The sequence below is a fragment of the Salmo salar genome, chromosome 12 (genome assembly GCF_965601325.2).
Source record: "Salmo salar chromosome 12, fSalSal1, whole genome shotgun sequence".
Classification (NCBI taxonomy): domain Eukaryota; kingdom Metazoa; phylum Chordata; class Actinopteri; order Salmoniformes; family Salmonidae; genus Salmo; species Salmo salar.
Window position 1 is genome coordinate 45,319,095 of NC_138302.1, and position 24,755 is coordinate 45,343,849.

The following is a 24,755-nucleotide window of genomic DNA, read 5'->3' on the forward strand; positions in this document are numbered from 1 at the left end:
TCAATCTGTGATTGCTACATCAATTTTTTGACTTTTAAATTCATGATATATAGACATTGATAAGTGATTCATTTTGAAATCAACAAAGATTTTAAATCTGTATTTTAATGGCAGGGACACCAAATCAAATAACAGAACAATTGAATTAGATTGCCAACATGACAGAGAAGCCTAAAAAAAACTTGACACTACAGTCTCAATCATATCCTGGTCTTGTCTATATTGTCTTAGTAAAATACAGAGATTTTCATAAAGATGTTTCTATTTACAATGAAAAAAAAAAATCAGTCTACTGTACATTGAGGCCAGATGCATGATACACATGCTAAAATAAACAGTTAAAAAAGACAACCCATGATATCAGGTACTGCATACCCCTAACTTGAACTGTTTTTACCCTTGCATACACAAACTCTGCATACACAATATACAAAGTTGGGGTCATGGTGGGGACAATCAGACAATTCTGTCATGGCATTTGTGATTGTTGGTCACAATATGGATTCTCCTGGCTCTTCTACGACTGCTCTTTACTGTGGACAGTCAGATGATTCTTTATGATGTCATTCACTGGAAAACAAGATAGGGTGGGATAATGTTTAGGACAGTTTAACATAAAGGTCTATTGTACTTGTAATAGTAAATCACATTGACACTGTTGCGCCACAGGGTGTCATATCACTGCCTTTCTACAAGCATCCACACGCAGAGACAGAGCCGCCAAAAAACGTGTGGCTAGACAGCATTTGCCTCAGTACTTTTCAAAGCAGCAGCTTTTCTCACGTTTATCAGACTTATTTATTAGTCCACATCATAGAAACACATAGGAAAACAATTTGCAATGGAAAAGAAAAGAAAAGCAGGTGTTTATTGCACAAGTTCACATAGTACCTACCCCAATTTCAGGCCGCTTGCCTCGTTTTTTCTAGTGAATACAACCCTGTCCCTGGGATTTCACACGGTAACCTCCACGCTCGCTGTGACAGGTAGATTCACATGTCAGTCAGTGGTCTCAGTGCTACAGCATACAGAGAATCATCACCCACACCTCTCAACAACTGTTTGATTGCACCTAGTTTTTTGACTATGCACTTAGATTCTTTCTTCGCTCACACTCCTCTCCTGCCTGGTTGTCTGCCTCATGAGAGAACACACATTTTCGTATCAAACAATGTATGTGTTAATAAAAGCAGTTTAGTCGTCCTCTAAAACTTGCTACACTAATCCAATCTATAGCTAGCTAACAAAATTACTAATGTTATCTTTAGTAGCCTAGCTAGATAGATAGCTAGCTAACATAAGCTAGCGAGGTTGATACAATCATGCAGCCAGCAGGTAACGTTAATAATTTAGACTCATTAAATAAATGTGTTTGGCACAGGATAAAGAGGATGAAACGATCTGCTGCTGCTACCGAAGGCCAAGGGATACTGAAGTTCCTGAAAAGGTTAGTCAGACAGTTTTGTCCACGAACGATGGCATTTCTACTGCTGGTGGTTATTCACAAATCTTTGTGGCACAAATTTCACTGTCTTAAAAGTAAAAAACATACAAATTCCACCACAGACAATATGAACACATTTGTCTAACCATAACAGATGGATGGCTAATGCAGAAAGATAAGATTTATGGATTCTAGCACCGCAATAACTTTCACAAATACAGAAAAAGGCAGCCATCACGGCGTCAGTCTTTTTGACTAGCTAGTGAATAATGACACCTACTGATATGAATCGGTAATGTAGGTTTGGTTAGAATAGAGTGCAATAGAGTGACATTCAATAAATAAATATTTAATGAAAATGTTGAAAGTAGTTGATTCAATGATTGCCTCTAAAACCCATATATATTCAATCAGTTCCTACAGTGAGCACCAGGGAACCAACCTCTGGTGGGCCAGATGAGACCAGGACAACAAAACAAGGTTAGTGGTTTTATGACTTACTCATAAAACAAACTTTGTTACAAAGTCTGTGTATAGTGTTAAATGTAACCCTGCCATACATAACGTTTACAGAATGAATATTTGCAAAAGAACTAATCAGATGAACAAATAATAGGTTTTGACAAAAAAATGTAATGACTTTTCTACATTGAAACCTGTCTGACTTTATTTATTTTTCAACATCCAGTGCTTAACATTGTGTGTGTGTATATAGTGAAATAAATACATCTTAGATTTCTTATAGTTATAAGCAGTGGCACGCACCCCTGTAGCCCCCGTGAGCCGGGGGTGCCTTCAACAAATTAATTTTTATTTATTTTATTTTAAATGAAATGGTATTGAAAATCATACCGTCTGTATCATACCGTTTCAAAATACCCCAGTATACAGTATATCGCTCAAGACTACATGGGGTACAGAACATTTCTGCAGTATACATTATGTTTTTCACTCACCATCATCCAGATAGGCTTGGTTCAGGTTCTCTTGCTTGACTATCACCTTCTCCAGGACTGGCCCACTCTGGCTCCCCGTTATTGGACCCCTCTGGGCCAGGGTAGGGCGATGTCGTGGTGGTAGTCGTGGAGACGTTCCCAAGACCGGCACCACCATCTGCATGAAGTTCTGATACTGGCCTTCTGATGAACAGGCCTCTGTCGAGGCACCAACCTTCCATGATGAAGCTGCAGCTTGGTACCCATCACCCACCATGGTGACATGCTGGTGTTGGGCCAATGGGACCGCAACGTTGACAACTCGCTGATTGGTGGCAGAGTGAGAGGGGTTGAAAGGTAGGGAGACTAGGGTGGAGTAGTGCTGGCTACCGATATAGGACATCTGAGATGGGGAGCCATAGTGGATCATCACTGGGTGGTGGTGGTTCATATCTTGATACAAAACAGGGCTTCTGCCCAGGCTTCTGATTTTACTGGGGTAATAGACATATTGTTCTTGTTGTTGATAGGCTGACAATCTGACAATGGAGTCGTGGTGGCTCGCCTGCTGGCAGGATGCTAAGGTTGTCAAGCCAGCCTCATGGCTATTAGGGGTAAGGTGGCTACTGGGGGTGTCGTGGTAGGACTTGGGTGACACTCCTAGGATCTTGGACACAGTACAACCCAGCTGGCCAAACTGGAAGTCATCTATGGGTTCCGTTTTAATGGCGGGAACTGAAAAGAACAGTAAATCGGAATTAGACTTTGGATGATCTGAGTTTTAAATAACAGTTGGCGCTAAAAACAAGTTAAATGGATAGTTCACTCAAATTACATCTTGTCAACAGAAGGCCCTATAGCTTTTTAGAGGTTTTGGTTGCCTCTGGGCACGTGCCTTGCCATGGGCTAATTGACATAACTGACATAACGAGATGAAAACTGCTGCTGCACAACCACATTTCTAAATTGCACGTTGTGTATTCTACCATGCTCTCTCTCAACAGTAAGTTCAGACCCTGACCGACTTCCTACACACAGCACACTGCTTACTCTGCGTTTAGGCAGAGGCGGCACCGATTGCCAATATGTAATTTGGGGGAACTATCCCTTTAAATAGTAAGCAATGGGATAGTGATAAAGTTACTGAAATTTAAGGTGTCCATATCCAGTTCTAATAATGACAAAAATATATACGGAGTATGAATGGACTCACCTGTTAAAGGAGTGTAGGTGAAGTGCTGCGCCTGACTGCGTTTCCTCCTCCCGTTGATCACATAGAAGTTAACTTTAGCCGCGTGATAAATGGTGTGATCTCGATATGGAGGGATCTCAACAAACAGCATGCTCTTGATATAATATGGTACAGTAGAACATCAGTCATTTCTCAGAGTATCACTGAGAGTATCACTGGGCGACAGTGTGGACATACCATATCTCTATACTGAGGCTGTGTGAGATACACTACAAGATCAAAAGTATGTGGACAACAGGTCTTCGAACATGTTATTTGAAAATCATGGGCATTAATATGGAGTTGGTCCCCCCCTTTGCTGCTATAACAGCCTCCACTCTTCTGGGAAGGTTTTCCAATAGATGTTTGAACATTGCTGCGGGGACTTGCTTCCAGTCCTTGGCTCGCAGTAAGGTGTTCCAATTCATCCCAAAGGTGTTTGATGGGGTTGAGGTCAGGCCAGTCAAGTTCTTCCACACCGATCGACGAACCATTTCTCTATAAACCTCGCTTTGCACACAGGGGCACTGTCATGCTGAAACAGGAAAGGGCCTTTCCCAAACTGTTGCCACAAAGTTAGAAGCACAGAATTGTCTAGAATGTCATTGTATGCTGTAACGTTAAGCTTTCCCTTCATCCGCTTTCCCTTCATCCGCCAAACCTAGATTCGCCAGATGGTGAAGCGTGAATCATCATTCCAGAGAACATGTTTCCACTGCTCCAGAGTCCAATGGCAGCGGGCTTTACACTACTCCAGCCGACGCTTGGCATTGTGCATGATGATCTTAGGCTTGTGTGTGGCTGCTCGGCCATGGAAACCCATTTCATGAAGCTCCTGACGACCTCTTGTGCTGACGTTGCTTCCAGAGGGAGTTTGGAACTTGGTAGTGAGTGTTGCAACTGAGGACAGAAGATTTTTACGCGCTACGCGCTTCAGCACTCGGCGGTCCCATTCTGTGATGGCCTACCACTACGCGGCTGAACCGTTGTTGCTCCTACACATTTCCACTTCACAATAACAGCACTTACAGTTGACCGGGGCAACTCTAGCAGCACAGAAATTTGACAAATTTACTTGTTGGAAAGGTGGCATCTTATGACGGTGCCACATTGAAAGTCACTGAGCTCTTCAGTAAGGCCATTCTACTGCCAATGTTTGTCTATGTCGACTGTATGGCTGTGTGCTCTATTTTATACACCTGTCAGCAAGGGGTGTGGCTGAAATAGACAAATTTACTAATTTGAAGGGGTGTCCACATTCTTTTGTATATATGTAGAGGAGTTAGGTAGTACTTTATTAAGCCAGTAGTATTTTAATGTCACTGTTCCTAAATGTGTTATGACAGTAACTCACTGATTGGCTTTTGTCTCGGTCTACTGATGCTTCCACTTCCCAAATTTGCAGCCCATCTGAAAGAAACACAATGCAAGTGCAGTGTTACATTAGCATAAATTGAATTAAATATTAGGAGAGGAGCAGAGATTGATATGAACAAACTCTAACATTAGCAGAGAGGGATGTGAAGGCAGCTACAGTAGTAAAACTGGAATAACATACTTGTATTTATTTAATAAATATTATCTAGAACAGGAGCTAACTGGTGTATTTATAGTCAAATGGAACCTTTTAGGTCTGACCAAAACACAAAATGGCACAAACAACCCCAGTAATGCGGTGGTAGCAACAAACTTAGCAATTACATGTTCCATACTCAGGATGTTAAGAAAGCATTTGTAAATCTATCAAGGTAGTGAGGTTTTATGAAAACCCCCTATCCACACCCAGTTTCTTCTCAGTAACTGGCACGTAGGCAGTATCAGTAAAGATTCTCTATCATCTCTGCTCTAGCATATTCCCATCTCAACTTTTACCTACTGCTCACAGCCCACGTTTTGAGTAAAGTGAGACGAAAAACCTCTGCTTGAAGATGATATCTGTGGTTTGTCTAACCACATCCTCTCGGACTAAACCACATGGTAAACAAGAGAGCGGTTTACAAACTCATAATCGTACTTATATTCTGCACCCACACCTTGTTACGTGACATTCTACAGAGGCATCAATCCTGTAATGACAATACAATGATGGAAAATAATCATTGCAATATGTAGGCCCTTTGTGGCTCAGTTATTAAGAGCATAGCGCTGGCCATGCTAAGATCATGGCTTCATGGATCATGGGATCACATACATACACTGTAGGTTGATTTTGAAAAAACGGTCTCCTAAATGGCATATGATTGAATATTACAGAACTTTTTGATCTAGTCATTTTTCATTTCTGCTGTTATTTGAGCATGTGCAGTGCATCCCTATTTTGTGACCGTTTGAACTTGGGAGTAGTGCGTCACTGTAAACCTGTTATCTAGAGCAAATGTTCTGGGAATTGACTTCTCAATAGGACAACTATTACAAAATAGTTATCAGCTACTGCTGTACAATGTCAGTGGCCCTGTGGTTTGTGTCAGAAGGTTGGGATTTGATCCCTGGCAGAGTAATACTAAAGATGCCATAACTAGATACAATGACTTGCTTTTGCTTGCTCTTTGGAGTCTAGGCCAGGTTAATGTAAAACCCAACTGCTGATGTAAAAAGGGCTTTATACATTTGATTGATTGTAAATTCCTCACCAGGTGTATTCTTCATGAACACCACCTTGGAAGAAGAGGTGAAGTTCTGTCCGGTCAGTATCATCTGCTGTCCCCCTAGAACCGAGCGGCGGTCTACGTCCTGACTCTCTACAGTGGGAAGCTGGTGGGCCGACCTCTGGGCTGTGGAACCACAGTAGAATATCATTAGGAGAACATTAGGAGTACATTATTTACATTCTGAGGGTGACATTTTGCACGAGCAAATTGCTGTGAGTAAAATAACTAATATTTCAAAAAGACAGGAAGGCATATAGACAGGAAGGCAGTTTACTAAATTCCAGTCATATAATCCTTATCAAATCAAATGTATTTACATAGCCCATCTTACATCAGGTGCTGTACAGAAACCCAGCCTAAAACCCCAAACAGCAAGCAATGCAGGTGTAGAAGCACGGTGGCTAGGAAAAACTCCCTAGAAAGGCCAAAACCTAGGAAGAAACCTAGAGAGGAACCAGGCTATGAGGGGTGGCCAGTCCTCTTCTGGCTGTGCCGGGTGGAGATTATAATAGAACATGGCCAAGATGTTCAAATGTTCATAAATGACCAGCATGGTCAAATAATAATAATCATAGTAGTTGTCGAGGGTGCAACAAGTCAGCAACTCAAGAGTAAGTGTCAGTTGGCTTTTTCATAGCCGATCTTTGAGAGTATCTCTTATAACGCATATTACTGAAGAAACGGTTTGGATTAAATTGCTCTGCAGATTATTATTATTTGCAGTAGTTATAAATCAGGTTGCTGGAACAAAAGTTAACTTACAACACTCGATGGGAAGGGAGGCCACTTGAAGAGAGACAAACTGTCCTCCTGGATGGGGAATATGGACCCGGAAGACCAGACGGACACAGGTATTCTTCCATCCGATGTCTGTCTATCCTGTCCTCAGCTCAATGTCAGCGTTCCTCAGCTTTAGGATCCCAGCACAGTCAATCCTTTACATGGGAAGTGAGCATTTATATGATTAATTCTTTTATAACTTAGCTCTGAAAACGTGCGTGTGTACACTGTACTGTCTCTAACGTGGCAGCTCTCCTTACACTGCTCTCATGTTGTTCTTGGGCTCCAGAGGGATCTCCAGGACCTTGGTGCCATTGACCATTATCTCGTTGCTAGGGGTGGTGACGGTTTTCCCCGCGATGCGGTGCTCATGGTAGAAGGCATGGGGCTTGAGGAGCCTCTTGTCAGCTGTTCCGATGAACACCAGCAGACCCAGTGGAGCTTTGCCTCTGTACCCATGAAGCTGTCAACAACAATCAAACAGTTTTACCATTAATACTGGAATCTGCCACGTCCATTTGGGATTGGTTTGTCAGAGGGCATAGCAGGATTTCTTAAAAGCTTCCGGACTCTAACCCGGGAAGCTTATAAGAAATCCCGCTATGCCCTCCGACGAACCATCAAACAGGCAAAGCATTAATACAGGACTAAGATCGAATCATACTACACCGGCTCCGACGCTCGTCGGATGTGGCAGGGCTTGCAAACTATTACAGACTACAAAGGGAAGCACAGGCGAGAGCTGCCCAGTGACACGAGCCTACCAGACGAGCTAAATTACTTTTATGCTCGCTTTGAGGTAAGTAATACTGAAACATGCATGAGAGCGCCAACTGTTACGGACGATTGTGTGATCACGCTCCCCGCAGCTGATGTGAGTAAGACCTTTAAACAGGTCAACATTCACAAGGCTGCAGGGCCAGATGGATTACCAGGACGTGTACTCCAAGCATGTGCTGACCAACTGGCAAGTGTCTTCATTGACATTTTCAGCCTTTCCCTTTGAGTCTGTAACACCAACATGTTTCAAGCAGACCACCATAGTCCCTGTGCCCAAGAACACTAAGGTAACCTGCCTAAATGATTACAGACCCGTAGCACTCATGTCTAGTCATAAAGTGCTTTGAAAGGCTGGTCATGGCTCACATCAACACCATTATCCCAGAAACCATAGGCCCACTCCAATTTACATACCGCCCAAACAGATCCACAGATGATGGAATCTCTATTGAACTCTGCACTGCCCTTTCACACCTGGACAAAAGGAACACCTATGTGAGAATGCTATTCATTTGACTACAGCTCAGCGTTCAACACCATAGTTCCCCCAAAGCTAAGGACCCTGGGACTAAACCTCCCTTTGCAACTGGATCCTGGACTTCCTGACAGGCTGCCCCCAGGTGGTAAGGGTAGGTAACAACACATCCGCCACGCTGATCCTTAACCCGGGGGCCCCTCAGGGGTGCATGCTCAGTCCCCTCCTGTACGCCCTGTTAACTCATGACTGCACGGCCAGGCATGACTCCAACAACCATCATTAAGTTTGCCGATGACACTACAGTGGTAAGCCTGATCACCAACAATGACGAGACAGCCTATAGGGAGGAGGTCAGAGACCTGGCAGTGTGGTGCCAGGACAACAACCGCTCTCTCAACGTGATCAAGACTAAGGAGATGATTGTGGACTACAAGAAAAGGAGGACTGAGCACACCCCCATTCTCATCGACGGGGCTGTAGTGGAGCAGGTTGAGAGCTTCAAGTTCCTTGGTGTCCACATCACCAACAAACTAACATGGTCCAAGCACACCAAGACAGTCTTGAAGATGGCACGACAAAACCTATTCCCCCTCAGGAGACAAAGGACTTGGCATGGGTCCTCAGATCCTCAAAAGGTTCCACAGCTGCACCATCAAGAGCATCCTGACTGGTTGCGTCACTGCCTGGTACGGCAACTGCTTGGCCTCCGACCGCAAGGCACTACAGAGGGTACTGGGGCCAAGCTTTCTGCCATCCACAAGCTTCCTGCCTCCACACATTGACTCTGTACCGGTACCCCCTGTATATAGCCTCGCTATTGTTATTTTACTTCTGCTCTTTAATTATTTGTTACTTTATTTATTTTTGGGGGGTATTTTTCTTAAAACTGCATTGTTGGTTAAGGGCTTGTAAGTAAGCATTTCACTGTATGGTCTACACCTGCTGTATTTGGCAAATGTGACAAATAAAATTTGATTTGATTTATTAAAACAAAGATGTTACCGCAAACAACGAACATGGTTCTTTCCCCCTCAGACATCATTGCACGTGCGATAGAATAGCAGAATATGTACTGTGTCCTCTGTACTGCACAGCTCTGGCATTCTTTCAGCTTTTATACATGAGGGTAAATAATCATATCTCTGACAATTTTTTTTCATTTTGAACTGTGCACCACATTCTAATGTGTAATCTACAGTAGCACAATTCATTCTAGACACCTACTTATCAAAAGATGAAACTGTTGGAATCAGAGATATCTATAATTACTTAGGGAACATCGAGGGTTAAATACCTCGACAATATCACAGTTCTTATCCATTACATCATGAAGGAAAATTACTTCATAGGTTACGAAAGGCCAAGTCCCGACATAATTATTTGCATATGTAGCGGATGGCTAATGATTAGCGGATGGTTAGCATTGCTACTGTTGCCCTGGACCCAGAAATGCCTTGGCTTTCACGTCACGGAATGTATAGTTAATTTAGTAACTATACATCAAAAACCAACATGGCTTAGTCAATATGTCCCTGAACTGTCTACTACTGGATTTTCCATCAGATGAAAGTTAAGCAATTGAGCCTTGGATTGAGGTTGAGAGTCTGCTGGGGATGAGATAAGTTTAAAGGGTTCACCTTTACATGGAAAAAATTATCAGTAAAGGATGATTCCAGCAGGTTGAGTGCGAGATGCTAGATCATAAATCAACTTACTAAACAGGGAGTCTTCCTCTCAAACTACTTGAATACAACATTGTAGTAAATATTTTATTGTAAAGAAGAGTACATGAGAGTATGGGCGCTTTGACGTATCCCCTGTATGATCTGGATCCAAGAGTGTTTGGTTCCATGATCTGCGCTATAAAGCATCCGTGAGTAGTGAGTCCAAGATCCAAGACCACAGTACTAGGTATTGTGAGGGGCAGCGCGAGTGACGTGTAACTTTTTGCTCGTTACAAACAAGCTAGCTTGCTAACGTCATGTAGAATGAGCATCTTGCAAATCCTACCCTGAAACAGTTAGTCAGGTCTTGTAAAAGCTAAACTTATTTTGTATAATTCTCACGAACACTCCAGGAAACCGAACGTCATATGTGAAAACACCCTGTTGCTTTAACTGTGCTGGTTTTGTGGTTGAATGGGTGTAGTCATAATAATGCAGGCTGATACAAGGATGTTAATTTACATATTGTAGCTGGGCACCTGAGACAAACAGGGTGAAACAATGACAAGGAAATACCACCACAGACACATATTTATACACAAAGGAGTACAAGCTGCACTATACATTTACACACTCAAACATCCACACAGGCACATTGTCAACACCCATCCCCACAAACATACATACCTAGATTAAGAACACACCTCCCCTCCCCACACCCAGTACCTGAACCACAGTGTGTCCTCCGCCAGGTGCTTTGACTGCTCCCCTGCTACCCTCTGTCTCATAGTGGGCACGGTGGTGCTGTTTAGGCTGCTGCTCCAGACAGAGCTCATATTGGTCTGAGTGATTGGGCAATTGCAAATCTAGAGGGGGCAGAGATGGCACAGGAATGCTACTGAAGAGGGGAGAGAGAGATTTCACTGGTTATAGCGGAGTAAGATCGTTAGTGTAACATTTCCTGCCATAACACACAGAAGAATTACAAAACACATATCAGAACATGAAATCACAATTTCAAATGCAATAGTATTTTCCTAATACTGCTTCTTTACATAGCCTGTCATTAAAGATTCATTCTTATGAGGGATCATCATTCCCATAGCACATTTTATCTGATTGATCCGTGGGCTAGTGGAACTGGCCAAACAGATGTAGGGAGGATCTAGGTCTCAGCCCCAGCTTCACCTCTCCTCCCCTGCTCCATGGGGTGCACACAGCCATCCCCCTGGCTCTCTCTGTACGTGTAGCACTCCACAATCTTGGAGGGCACAGCCCTGGAGTGGCTGGAGCTGAGGCTGCTCAACCTCTTCAAGGCTGGGAGCCTGCTCAGGGGCATTGGCCTGTGGGTCAGCTTGGGCCTGGGGTCCTTGGGGGTGGTGGGGTGAGGGGCTGAGGCTCCGGGAGCGCTGCTGCTGGCTGGTGGTCCCCAGGCTGGGGCTGCTGTACTGGTCGTAGGTGCGTTTGCCCTGAGGAGAGGCGGAGCGAGAGCGCGGGTGGGTATGGGAGTGGTGGGAGGATGACCGGGGACTCTGCAGTACCAGGAATGTTTCCTCTGTGATGCTGGTGCACGGGGAGGACCCTGGGGAGGAGTGAGCCATGGACATGTGGATGCCTTGGAGGTGGTCCAAGGTGGTCAAGCCTACCACGCCCCCATCACCACTGGGAGATACACAAGGCGAGACCCAGGGAGAGCAAGACTCAGACAGCCAGCCCGTGGAGGAGTTGCTGCTGGCAGGGCTTAGGCACTGAGGCTCTCGATAGGCTGTATTCTCATAGCCAGACACAGTCAGGGCCGTCGATCTGGGGCTGGCATCCAGGGGCTGAGTCCGGTGAGGGTCCCCAGATGGGGTGATCTCAATCCTGGGGCTGGGAGCACCCCCTGGCCTGGAGGGGAGATCCAGCGAGTTAAACCCAGGCCCAGAGAGGCAGTCAGTGACAAGCCCATGGTAGTAAGAGAACTGACCGGAGGTTGTATGGGCACAACTGGAACTGTCCTCACAAGGGTAGGGCACCATAGATGGAGGGTTGTGACCATCGTGAGGGGGAACCCCTGAGTTGTCTGTCAAGAATATGGAAGAATGAAGGGAGTACTCATTTAGGCGAGTGCATCATGGATTGCACCATTTCAGGATCAGATTGGCGATTTTTATTCGTTTTACTAATTACCATAAGCGTGCCTTTTTAGTGACAATATTTTTTGTTATTACAATTTTTTTATGGACATCAGGCAATTACAAGTAATAGGAAACATGTTCCTAAAATAGCATGCGTGTCAAATTGATGGTGACGCCATCATTCACTACTGGTTCAACCTGGCTTAATATAAACTCAGTCACAAAACCATGGATTTGTACAAGCAAGAAAAAGCTAATGGAAAAATATTATTTAGCATTTCGTTATGTGACTGTAGCCTTTTCTGAGTATTGTACAAAATATGATAATGATACTTTTGTTTTGTAAATCCTGAATAAAAATCCACGTTATAAACTCCAATTTAAACCTTTTTTATTTTAAACCCAAAGGATTCGTCGGAACACATGATTGAACTTCTGGAAAATGCTTGCAGCCTTACCTTCATTCCCGCGAAAGTCATCCTCAGATGGGTTGTACAAAAACAGGTAGGAAAAGTCCAACTCCTCTTCACTGTTATCTTGACCAAGACCTTCCACAAGCGCCAAAGAATTTGGATCATTCTCTTCATAGATGGAAGTCATCCCGCGCACGTAACTTGTTTATCAAAATGTAAAGAATGACAAAACAGCAATAATTAGATTAAAAGTGTTACTTTACCAACGATATAAACTGCACGTTCTCAACCAAATTGCAACATCAAACGTCCAGGCTAATGGTTCAAATGAAACATGACAGCGACAATTTAAAAAAAAATCTGTCGATATGGCTTCCTGCTTTTAAGCTGTTGCATAGCCAAATTGAGGCAGATGATTCTGTGGTGATGATGTAACTGTCGGGTAATTGTATCAAATGTTTTGGAATGTTGCTGAATAAAATAACAGACACTGAAATGGCTACTGCATTTTAGGTGTAACAAAACTGTAGACCTACTTCACTATCAATAGGCCAATTATTTCAGAATTATTTTACAGTTACCTTTATGTTTTAAATGCAACATGATCTGATTGACTGAGCCTGACACATGTTTCATTTTGGAAGCATTAACATAATATAACTGACTTGGCTGCTTTCTGTCACAAGCGGAACTGATAAACTTGCAGTATATGGAAAGCTGTTGGCCTATTTCATTTATGACATACAATAAGTTACTAATCCAGTGGGTGGTGCTACTGTTCACATTGGCGATTTTAGCATGTAAATCTTGGTGGGGCAAACTCAAAAAAGTGTTTAGATGCATGCCAGCAAAGCCACTACACAACACTAAACAATACATTAATTGCACTATAATGGTGACATACAGTGCCTACATAAAGCTGTCCCAACACCTTACCAGTCCTGTCTGGCAGCGAAATAGTTAATTCAGCCTCATTTACTGCCTTTAAAAAAAACATAACTGATACGGCTGCCCTCTTGGGCAGGTGGGACGCCCACCCACGGTTCACACTATTCAACAGCCAGTGAAAAATCAGAGCTCCAAATTCAAAACCACAAAATGTCATAATTTAAAAGTTCTCAAACATAGGACTATTTTACACCATTTTAAAGATACACGTCTCCTTAATGTAACCACGTCGTCGGATTTCAAAAAGGCTTTACGGCGAAAGCATAAAGTTAGATTATGTTAGGACAGTTCCAACACAAGAAAAACCACACAGCCATTTTCCTAATAAGGACAGGCGTCACAAATACCAGAAATTCAGCAAAAATTATGCACTAACCTTTGACGATCTTCATCAGATGACACTCCTAGGACATCATGTTACACAATACATGCATTCTTTGTTCGATCAAGTTGATATTTATATCCAAAAACAGCCTTTTACATTGGCGCGTGATGTTCAGAAAATATTTTGCCTCCAATACTGCCGGTGAATCAGCACAACAATTGACAAAAATACTCATCATAAACGTTGATAAAATATTAAACTGTCATTCAAAGAATTATAGCTGAACATCTCCTTTATGCAACCGCTGTGATAGATTTCAAAAAAGCTTCACGGGGAAAGCATACTTTGCAGTAATCTGAGTACTGCGCTCAGAAAAATACACTAGGCAATACAGATACCCGCCATTAGAATAGCATTAGAAATATTCACTTACCTTTGATGATCTTCATCAGAAGGCACTTCCAGGAATCCCAGGTCCACAATAAATGTTGTTTTGTTCGATAAAGTCCATAATTTATGTCCAAATAACTCGTTGTTTCCGCATTCAGTAAGCTACTCCAAGTGTAGGAAGCGCGGCAAAATGTTACGACGAAAAGTCAAAAAAAGATATATTTACGTTCGTTCAAACATGTCAAACGTTGTATAGCATCAATCTTTAGGGCCTTTTTAACCTGTTAGGGCTAGGGGGCAGTATTTGCACGGCTGGATAAAAAAAATGTACCCGATTTAATCTGGTTACTAATCCTACCCAGTAACTAGAATATGCATATACTTATTATATATGGATAGAAAACACTCTAAAGTTTCTAAAACTGTTTGAATGGTGTCTGTGAGTATAACAGAACTCATTTGGCAGGCAAAACCCTGAGACATTTTCTGACAGGAACTGGATACCTGATGTGTTGTATTACCTTTAAACCTATGCCATTGAAAAACACAGGGGCTGAGGAATATTTTGGCACTTCCTATTGCTTCCACTAGATGTCCCCAGCCTTTACAAAGTGTTTTGAGTCTTCTGGAGGGAGATCTGACCGAACAAGAGCCATGGAACGATGATGGCCCATTAGACACCTGGCGCGCGAGTTCATGTTGGGTACCCTCGTTCCAATACGTTATAAAAGAGTATGCATTCGTCCACCTTGAATATTATTCATGTTCTGGTTAAAAAAAGGCCCTAATGATTTATGCTATACAACGTTTGACATGTTTGAACGAACGTAAATATATTTTTTCCCCTCGTTCATGAAGTGAAGTCCGGCGGGCTTAGATCATGTGCTAACAAGACGGAGATTTTTGGACATAAATGATGAGCTTTTTTGAACAAAACTACATTCGTTATGGACCTGTGATACCTGGAAGTGACATCTGATGAAGAGAATCAAAGGTAATGGATTATTTACATAGTATTTTCGATTTTAGATCTCCCCAACATGACGACTAGTCTGTATCGCAACGCGTATTTTTCTGGGCGCAGTGCTCAGATTATTGCAAAGTGTGATTTCCCAGTAAGGTTATTTTTAAATCTGGCAAGTTGATTGCGTTCAAGAGATGTAAATCTATAATTCTTTAAATGACAATATAATATTTTACCAATGTTTTCTAATTTTAATTATTTAATTTGTGATGCTGACTTGACTGCCGGTTATTGGAGGGAAACGATTTCCTCAACATCAATGCCATAGTAAAACGCTGTTTTTGGATATAAATATGAACTTGATAGAACTAAAAATGCATGCATTGTCTAACATAATGACCTAGGAGTGTCATCTGATGGAGATTGTAAAAGGTTAGTGCATCATTTTAGCTGGTTTTATGGTTTTGGTGACCCTGTCTTTGAATTGACAAAACATTACACACAACTCTTGTAAATGTACTGTCCTAACGTACTCTAAATTTATGCTTTCGCCGTAAAACCTTTTTGAAATCGTAAAACGTGGTTAGATTAAGGAGATGTTTATCTTTCAAAGGGTGTAAAATAGTTGTATGTTTGAAAAATTTGAATTTTGACATTTATTTGGATTCAAATTTGCCGCTCTTGAAATGCACCTGCTGTTGATGGAGTGCACCACGGGTGGGACGCTAGCGTCCCACCTAGCCCATAGAGGTTAACTTAGAACTTCAATAATATTCCAACTGGATGATTCCAGTGTCTTGAAAAACATTTTGGAACACAGCTAACTCTCACGTGAACGCGCGCCAATGAACTCATTTGCTTTCCTGAGTCAACTTCCAACTTCCTCTGTTCGCTCTCTGTTCATCATAGATGCCTCAAACAACTTTCTAAAGACTGTTGACATCTAGTGGAAGCCTTAGGAAGTGCAAAATGAACCCCAAGTCACTGTGTTCGATAGGCAATGACTTGAAAGGACTACAAGCACCAGACTTCCCACTTCCTGGTTAGATTTCTCTCAGGTTTTTGCCTGCCATATGAGTTCTGTTATACACAGACACCATTCAAACCGTTTTAGAAACTTCAGAGTGTTTTCTATCCAAATCTACTAATATTATGCATATTCTAGTTCCTGGGCCCGAGTAGTAGGCCGTTTAATTTGGGTACGTTTTTCATGCGGCCGTGAAAATACTGCCCCCTACCCTAGAGAAGTTAAACAAATGTGGTATCTACTGACAATTGAGACCAACAAACTATGGCTTAACCTGTTAGGGCTAGGGGGCAGTATTGACACAGCCGGATAAAAAACGTACACAATTTAATCTGGTTACTACTCCTGCCCAGTAACTAGAATATGCATATAATTATTGGCTTTGGATAGAAAACACCCTAAAGTTTCTAAAACTGTTTGAATGGTGTCTGTGAGTATAACAGAACTCAAATGGCAGGCCAAAACCTGAGAAGATTCCATGCAGGAAGTGGCCTGTCTGAGAAGTTGTGTTTCATCTTGGCTCTTTTTATTGAAGACTGAGGATCTTTGCTCTAACGTGACACTTCCTACGGCTCCCATAGGCTCTCAGAGCCCGGGAAAAAGCTGAACGATATCGAGGCAGCCTCTGGCTGAGACACATTATCGCTTTTGGCAAGTGGCCGATCAGAGTACTATGGGCTTAGGCGCGTGCCCGAGTCGACCGAATGCTATATTTTCTTTCGTCTGTTTACCTAAACGCAGATTCCCGGTCGGAATATTATCGCTTTTTTATGAGAAAAATGGCATAAAAATTGATTTTAAACAGCGGTTGACATGCTTCGAAGTACGGTAATGGAATATTTAGAATTTTTTTGTCACGAATTGCGCCATGCTCGTCACCCTTATTTACCCTTTCGGATAGTGTCTTGAACGCACGAACAAAACGCCGCTGTTTGGATATAACTATGGATTATTTTGAACCAAACCAACATTTGTTATTGAAGTAGAAGTCCTGGGAGTGCATTCTGACGAAGACAGCAAAGGTAATAGCATTTTTCTTATAGTAAATCTGACTTTGGTGAGTGCTACATTTGCTGGGTGTCTAAATAGCTAGCCCTGTGATGCCGGGCTATCTACTGAGAATATTGCAAAATGTGCTTTCACCGAAAAGCTATTTTAAAATCGGACATATCGAGTGCATAGAGGAGATCTGGATCTATACTTCTTAAAATAATTGTTATGCTTTTTGTGAACGTTTATCGTGAGTAATTTAGTAAATTCACCGGCAGTGTTCGGTGGGAATGCTAGTCACATGCTAGTCACATGCTAATGTAAAAAGCTGGTTTTTGATATAAATATGAACTTGATTGAACAAAACATGCATGTATTGTATAACATATTGTCCTAGGGTTGTCATCTGATGAAGATCATCAAAGGTTAGTGCTGCATTTAGCTGTGGTTTGGGTTTATGTGACATTATATGCTAGCTTGAAAAATGGGTGTCTGATTATTTCTGGCTGGGTACTCTGCTGACATAATCTAATGTTTTGCTTTCGTTGTAAAGCCTTTTTGAAATCGGACAGTGTGGTTAGATTAACGAGAGTCTTATCTTTAAAATGGTGTAAAATTGAAGTTTTTGCATTTGAGGTTTTTGAATAACGCGCCACGGGATTACACTGGCTGTTACGTAGGTGGGACGATTTGGTGCCACCTACCCTAGAGAGGATAAGGGGGCGACGAGCAGATTATAGGCAATCTGTAATTTCGATAAAGACATTAATGAGCGAGCTAGGACAGACGTAGTCAATATAACTATTTGTTCAGCACTTTTGAAATGTACAGCAACAGAATTCAGAACATGGGCCAATCTTACAGTATTCTCCCTGTATACCAAGTCAGAACCAAAGGATAAATAAAGGGGGCATATAAGCAGACAATGACATTTCTCTAAAACAGGCTATAGGCTACATGTGCACCACCAAGTCAGAACAGTAGGTTAAGTTAAGAGGGGAAAAGGGACAAAATTATTAGGGTGAGGCTCATGGGCTACTAACATGTTACTACTGAAATATACACTTAGCATTACTTTCTTAGCTACAATATACATATCTCCCTGGCATATTACATCATTTATGCAGCAGCATGCAATACATTTTTGCTGTGCTCACTTGAACAGGAAGTTGGCGCGGTGGTCCTTCGTGGGGAAATGTTAAAGTCTGGCATTCTCTGGATTTATGGTGCTTTCAAGACAACTGGGAACTTGGAAAAAAACAAGGTTGATCCATGACGTCAGTAATCTTCAGGTCGGAGCTTTAGAAAGAGGCCCGAGTTCCCAACTTAGAATTCCAAGTTGGATGACCATTCAAAACGTATTTTCCCAGTCGGAGCTCATTCCCCCCCCCCCCCCAGAGTTCCCAGTTGTCTTGAACTCACTGAAGTCTGAGATTTCCCAGTTCTGAGTTTCCAGTTGTTTTGAATGCAGCAGAAGTCATGCTGGATTGACAGCATGGCTATTGTTGAATGTTTATCCTTTTAAACTTGGAAAATAGACCCTTAAACCCAGACTGGGACCACACCCACTCCACTGAAGGCTAGTGATTACAGTTAGCCACTGATTCCTTCCTAACCACTCATTAGTGAATTTGCGATTTCCAACTTGTGATATTTTACCAATGGCCGATGAGCACCAAAGTTTATTCATTCATCGTAATAATTGTTTGTATTTATAATTTTTTATTTTACCTTTTTTTATTTGAGTAAGCAGGTCAGTTGGGAACGGATTCTTGTTTTCTTAGGTTGGAGTCATTAAAACTCGTTTTTCAACCACTCCACAAATTTCTTGTTAACAAACTATAGTTTTGGCAAGTCGGTTAGGACATCTACTTTGTGCATGACACAAGTCATTTTTCCAACAATTGTTTACAGGCAGATTATTTCACTTATAATTCACTGTATCACCATTCCAGTGGGTCAGAAGTTTACATACACTAAGTTGACTGTGCCTTTAAACTGCTTGGAGAATTCCAGAATATGATGGCATGCCTTTAGAAGTTGCTGATAGGCTTATTGACATCATTTGAGTCAATTGGCGGTGTACCTGTGGATTCGCGCTTATCGTCGACGGAATGAGCGTTACACAGAGGCCTGTGCTCTGGAGCGGGATCGATTTGGAGGTGGAGGGTCCATCATGGTCTGGGGCAGGGTGTCACAGCATCATCGGATTGAGCTTGTCATTGCAGGCAATCTCAACGCTGTGCGTTATAGGGAAGACATCCTCCTCCCTCATGTGGTACCCTTCCTGCAGGCTCATCCTGAGATGCACTGCAGTACTTAATGCAGCTGGTGGCCACACCAGATACTGACTAACTATTAATTTTGACCCCCCCCCCCAACCCCCCTTTGTTCAGGGACACATTATTCCATTTATGTTAGTCACATGTCTGTGGAACTTGTTCAGTTTATGTCTCAGTGGTTGAATCTTATGTTCATACAAATATTTAGACGTCAAGTTTTGCTGAAAATAAACGCAGTTGACAGTGAGAGGACGTTTCTTTTTTGCTGAGTTTATACAAACACACATACACACACTAACGAATGTAGAATAAAAAAAAAATAAAGGTACTGTGCTGGTAATGTGTGTGTATATACAGTTGAAGTTGGAAGTTTACGTGAACTTAAGTGTGAGTCATTAAAAGTCGTTTTCATCCACTCCACAAATTTCTTGTTAACACACTATAGTTTTGGCAAGTCGGTAAGGACAACTACTTTGTGCATGACACAAGTACATTTTCCAACAATTGTTTACAGACAGATGATTTCACTTAATCACAATTCTAGTGGGTCAGAAGTTTACATACACTAAGTTGACTGTCTTTTAACAGCTTGGAAAATTCCAGAAAATGATGTCATGGCTTTAGAAGCTACTGATAGGCTAATTGACATCATTTGAGTCAACTGGAGGTGTACCTGTGGATGCATTTCAAGGCCTACTTTCAGACTCACTGCCTCTTTGCTTGACATCATGGGAAAATCAAAATAAAATCAGCCAAGACCTCAGAAAAAAACATTTGTAGACCTCCACAAGTCTGGTTCATCCTTGGGAGCAATTTCCAAACGCCTGAAGGTAACACGTTCATCTGTACAAACAATAGTACGCAAGTATAAACACCATGGGACCACGCAGCCATCATACCGCTCAGGAAGGAGACGTGTTCTGTCTCGTAGAGATGAACGTACTTTGGTGCGAAAAGTGCAAATCAATCCAAGAACAGCAGCAAAGGACTTTGTGAAGATGCTGGAGGAAACAGGTACAAAATTATCTATAGCCACAGCAAAACGAGTCCTATATTGACAACCTGAAAGGCCGCTCAGCAAGGAAGAAGTCACTGCTCCAAAACCACCATGAAAAAGCCAGACTACGGTTTGCAACTGCACATGGGGACAAAGATCGTACTTTTTGGAGAAATGTCCTCTGGTCTGATGAAACAAAAATAGAACTGTTTGGCAAGTCGAAGAACACCATCACATTGTGGGGATGCTTTGCTGCAGGAGGGACTGGTGCACTTCAAACTAGATGGCATGAGGTAGGAAAATTATATGGATATATTGAAGCAACATCTCAAGACATCAGTCAGGAAGTTAAAGCTTGGTCACAAATGGGTCTTCCAACTGGACAATGACCCCAAGCATACTTCCAAAGTTGTGGCAAAATGGCTTAAGGACAACAAAGTCAAGGTATTGGAGTGGCCATCACAAAGCCCTAACCTCAATCCAATAGAGCACTTGTGGGCAGAACTGAAAGTGTGTGCGAGCAAGGAGGCCTACAAACCTGACTCAGTTACACTGTCAAGAGGAATGAGCCAAAATTCACCCAACTTATTGTGGGAAGCTTGTGGAAGGCTACCCTGTAACGGCTGTCATCGGGAATGGAGGACCAAAAAGCAGCAGGAATGTGGATGCTCATCTTGTATTTATTTTAAACTAAAGAGACCACCAAAATGCAGCACGAACAACAAAACAGTCTTGTCATGCTCACACAGGCAAAACAATCTCCCACAACACTACACCAAACAATTACCCATATATAGGACTCTCAATCAGAGGCAACGAGAAAGCACCTGCCTCCAAATGAGTCCAACCCCCCATTAACCTACACATAGAACTACCACAAACCAGAAAGAACATAGAAATACAAAACATAGACCAAAACCCAGAAATAATAAATCAAACACCCTACTACATAACTCACCACCCCGAACCACAAACAAAATACCCTCTGTCACTTCCTGACCAAACTACAATTACAAATAACCCTTATACTGGTCAGGACGTGACATACCCGAAACGTTTGACCCAAGTTAAACAATTTAAAGGCAGTGCTACCAAGTACTAATTGAGTGTATGTAAACTTTTGACCCACTGGGAATGTGATGAAAGAAATAAATCACTATTATTCTGACATTTCACATGGTTAAAATAAAGTGGTGATCCTAACTGACCTAAGACAGGGAATTTTTACTAGGATTGAATGTCAGGAATTGTGAAAAACTGAGTTTAAATGTATTTGGCTAAGGTGTATGTAAACTTCCAACTTCAACTGTAAGCATCACAAATTATGTATTATTAGCAATGCTAGCTTGCTTAGCTGTCTAACTAAAATCTCATTGGTTGAAGAGTTGTTCTGAATACAAAGGCACTCAAATGCATTTATGTCATAGTTATGACTTCACCAACCTGGAGACACGAGATCCAGAGAACCATCCAAACGCACCATTAGCCTAGTTAGCAAGCCTTAGCCGTAGATTAGGGGGTCTCAAACTGCCGGCCTGTGTGCCAAATGCTTGTCTTAGTAAATGCCGCCCACTGCCTGCATAGTTCTCTTAGAGGTGGGTGGTATTTCTCAAAGTGAACCCTGTTCCAGTTTGATATAGCGGGAAACATCTAATCGTAGCGATTGGCACACAAAGCATAATAACACTTTCCTATTGTGGAGCACAGAGGATGACTTCTCCTGCTCTGGAGATACACCTGGCACCAGCTCTCCCTTCCTTATCACATTGCTCAAGTAGAAAATAACACAGGTGAGGGGGTTTCAATGTGGGAGGAGATGGGTGTTGTCACATCAATGCAAATGAGGCTAGAGGCCCGGTGTGGGACGTATCACAGATGGAGGGGCACAACAGCACAGTTTTCCACTCTGTTGGCAGCAAGGTCAAACGGTGCATGTGATCTTACTCACTCACCCTCTTTCTCTCCCTCCCTCACTCGCTAAAGGGTGCAGGAGTTCAGAGCAGGGAACACAAGCACCCTCCTGAACCCGGTGCTGTGCAAGCACACACACACACACCACACCACACACACACACACACACACACACACACACACACACACACACACACCACACACACACACCACACACACACCACACACAGGGCCTCATAACAAAGTAGTGTCTCCATTACCCCACCACCCTCCCCAAGCTTAACTGCGTGGGAAGAGTTGAGCAGATGCCGCCTGCACTTTACAAAATAACCAGCACTGTTAGCTAAAAAAAGCATGAAACAGTTTTATCTGATCAACAGAATGACCTAAGGGCTCTCTGTGCCTCTCTGGCCATATCAACACAGCCTTGGCATTGCCTGATTTCTAGCACCAAAGTCAGACAGGTTTTGTAACTAACTAGAGAGGAGATTGTAAACACACATGAATGATGAAAGAGAAAACGGGTTGGGGACAATGCCCCACGTGTGTATATACTTACATGGAACACACTTCAGTCCACATGTAAACATATGCTTCCATGGTGGGTCTCTAATTGAGTGGGGAAAATGCATGGCTGAGTTATTGTACTGTCCCAGCATGTTTGTCTTCTTTTGTCTGTATATCTCGCTTTCTGAGCATGTGAGTTCCTGAGCATGTGCGCTGTGAGTATTTACTACCACATTGAGCAACATTTTCCACTCCCCCAATGAAACCTGAGATTACTGTACACACCAAGGAATGTTTTTCACCGAGCGAGTGACAATTGTCCGGCCATATTTGTCCATCTCTGAAACTCCCCTTCGTAGCAGTATTTTTATTTTATGAATGAGACACCAAATACAGAAGAATCTAAAAAAGCTTAAATGAGACGTGTAAGCTATGTTACACAGTACACCAGTTGTCATAACACTGTTATCTGAACTTACAGCTGTCTGTCACAATGAGGTAAACAACCCTCACTTCCCAGCATGCAACAGGAAGCTCATAAGCACTTTCATCTTTTAATGAGGCGGTCTTAAAGAGAGAAAGGACATCTGACAGAGGTGGGCACTGTCACTCTCAGGGTAATACTGTGTGTGTTTGTGTCTGTGTGTGTCATGTCAGATGACGTTCTGCACTGGCGCAACATTAAGAATTAACTTCAGTAAATTAGGCATGTGACTGTCAATGGGCCTCTTCTGTCCTTTCTCCCTCAAACACACACCCTCGGACAGAAGACGGACCGCAATGATCTGCAGTCCCTATCTCGAGAAGACCCCAGTCCATATCAGTAATTGTGTCTCTCTTCTCATTGTCACATAACCTCTTCAAAGTGAGAAAGAAAGCACACCTTCAATGAGTCATTGACCGTGTAGAAAAACAGAGTGGGAAACTGGGAGTGCTTCCAAAACAGCCGAGACAACATGCAGCGTCAAAGCATGCCACCCGACAAAAGGTTAATGATCCTTGCGGAAAAACAGGTGACAGATCTATTTTGTTTCATCAGTCAGGTGGCGAAATGCCTATTAATAGTGTGTGGAACGACCTCCGATGATGTAGGATGATATCGGAATAAGTGGGACATCTTTTGCATTTCTGTGACCTCTTTCGACATCTATCCAAAATATTATCTCAACACGTGAAACATTTCTGAAATCCTTAAGATGTTTCCTAAATCACACACAAAAAACTAATGTTTGATATCATTCACAGGAGGCATGACACACCCATTTGTGTACATATTTTTAGTTCATATTTGGTAGACTGGGACAGAAGGTTAGATAAACTGAGACACCATTATTGTAGTCCTAAATGTACCCCAATGGTAATTAAACTGATCAAACATATAAACACAACCTGTTAAGTGTTGGTCCCATGTTTCATGCACTGAAAAATACACACAAAAACGTATTTCTCTCAAATGTTGTGCCCAATTTGTTTACATCCCCATAGGTGAGCATTTATCCTTTTCTAAGATAATCCATCCACCTGACAGGTGTGGCATATCAAAAAGCATGATCATTACACAGGTGCACCTTGTGCTTGGGACAAAAAAGGCTGCTTTAAAATGTGCAGTTGTCACAACACAATGCAACAGACGTCTCAAGTTGAGGGAGCGTGCAATTGGCATGCTGACTGCAGGAATCTCCACCAGAGTTATTGCCATAGAATTGAATGTTCATTTCTCTACCATAAGCCACTTCCAACATTGTTTTAAAGAATTTGGCAGTACGTCCAACCAGCTTCACAACCACAGACCATGTGTAACCACACCAGCCCTGGACCTCCACACCCGGCATCTTCATCTGTGGGATGGTCTGAGACCAGCTACCCAGACAGCTGATGAAACCGAGGAGTATTTCTGTCTATAATTGTCACACTGGTATAAAGG

At 42.4% G+C, this 24,755-nt stretch overlaps 1 pseudogene across 1 annotated transcript; it reads right to left on the bottom strand.

Annotated features, from left to right (window-relative positions):
* Positions 1-85: 85 nt before the first annotated feature.
* On the bottom strand, positions 86-22,166 carry LOC106565075 (nuclear factor of activated T-cells, cytoplasmic 2-like; annotated as a pseudogene). The gene is made up of 11 exons (XR_014379704.1): positions 21,857-22,166; positions 12,536-12,690; positions 10,687-10,826; positions 7,299-7,501; positions 7,021-7,193; positions 6,241-6,381; positions 4,965-5,020; positions 3,593-3,725; positions 2,401-3,114; positions 896-977; positions 86-570 (listed from the first exon to the last, which is right to left on the bottom strand). The product of XR_014379704.1 is annotated as a nuclear factor of activated T-cells, cytoplasmic 2-like (transcript).
* Between the last annotated feature and the right edge of the window lie 2,589 nt (positions 22,167-24,755).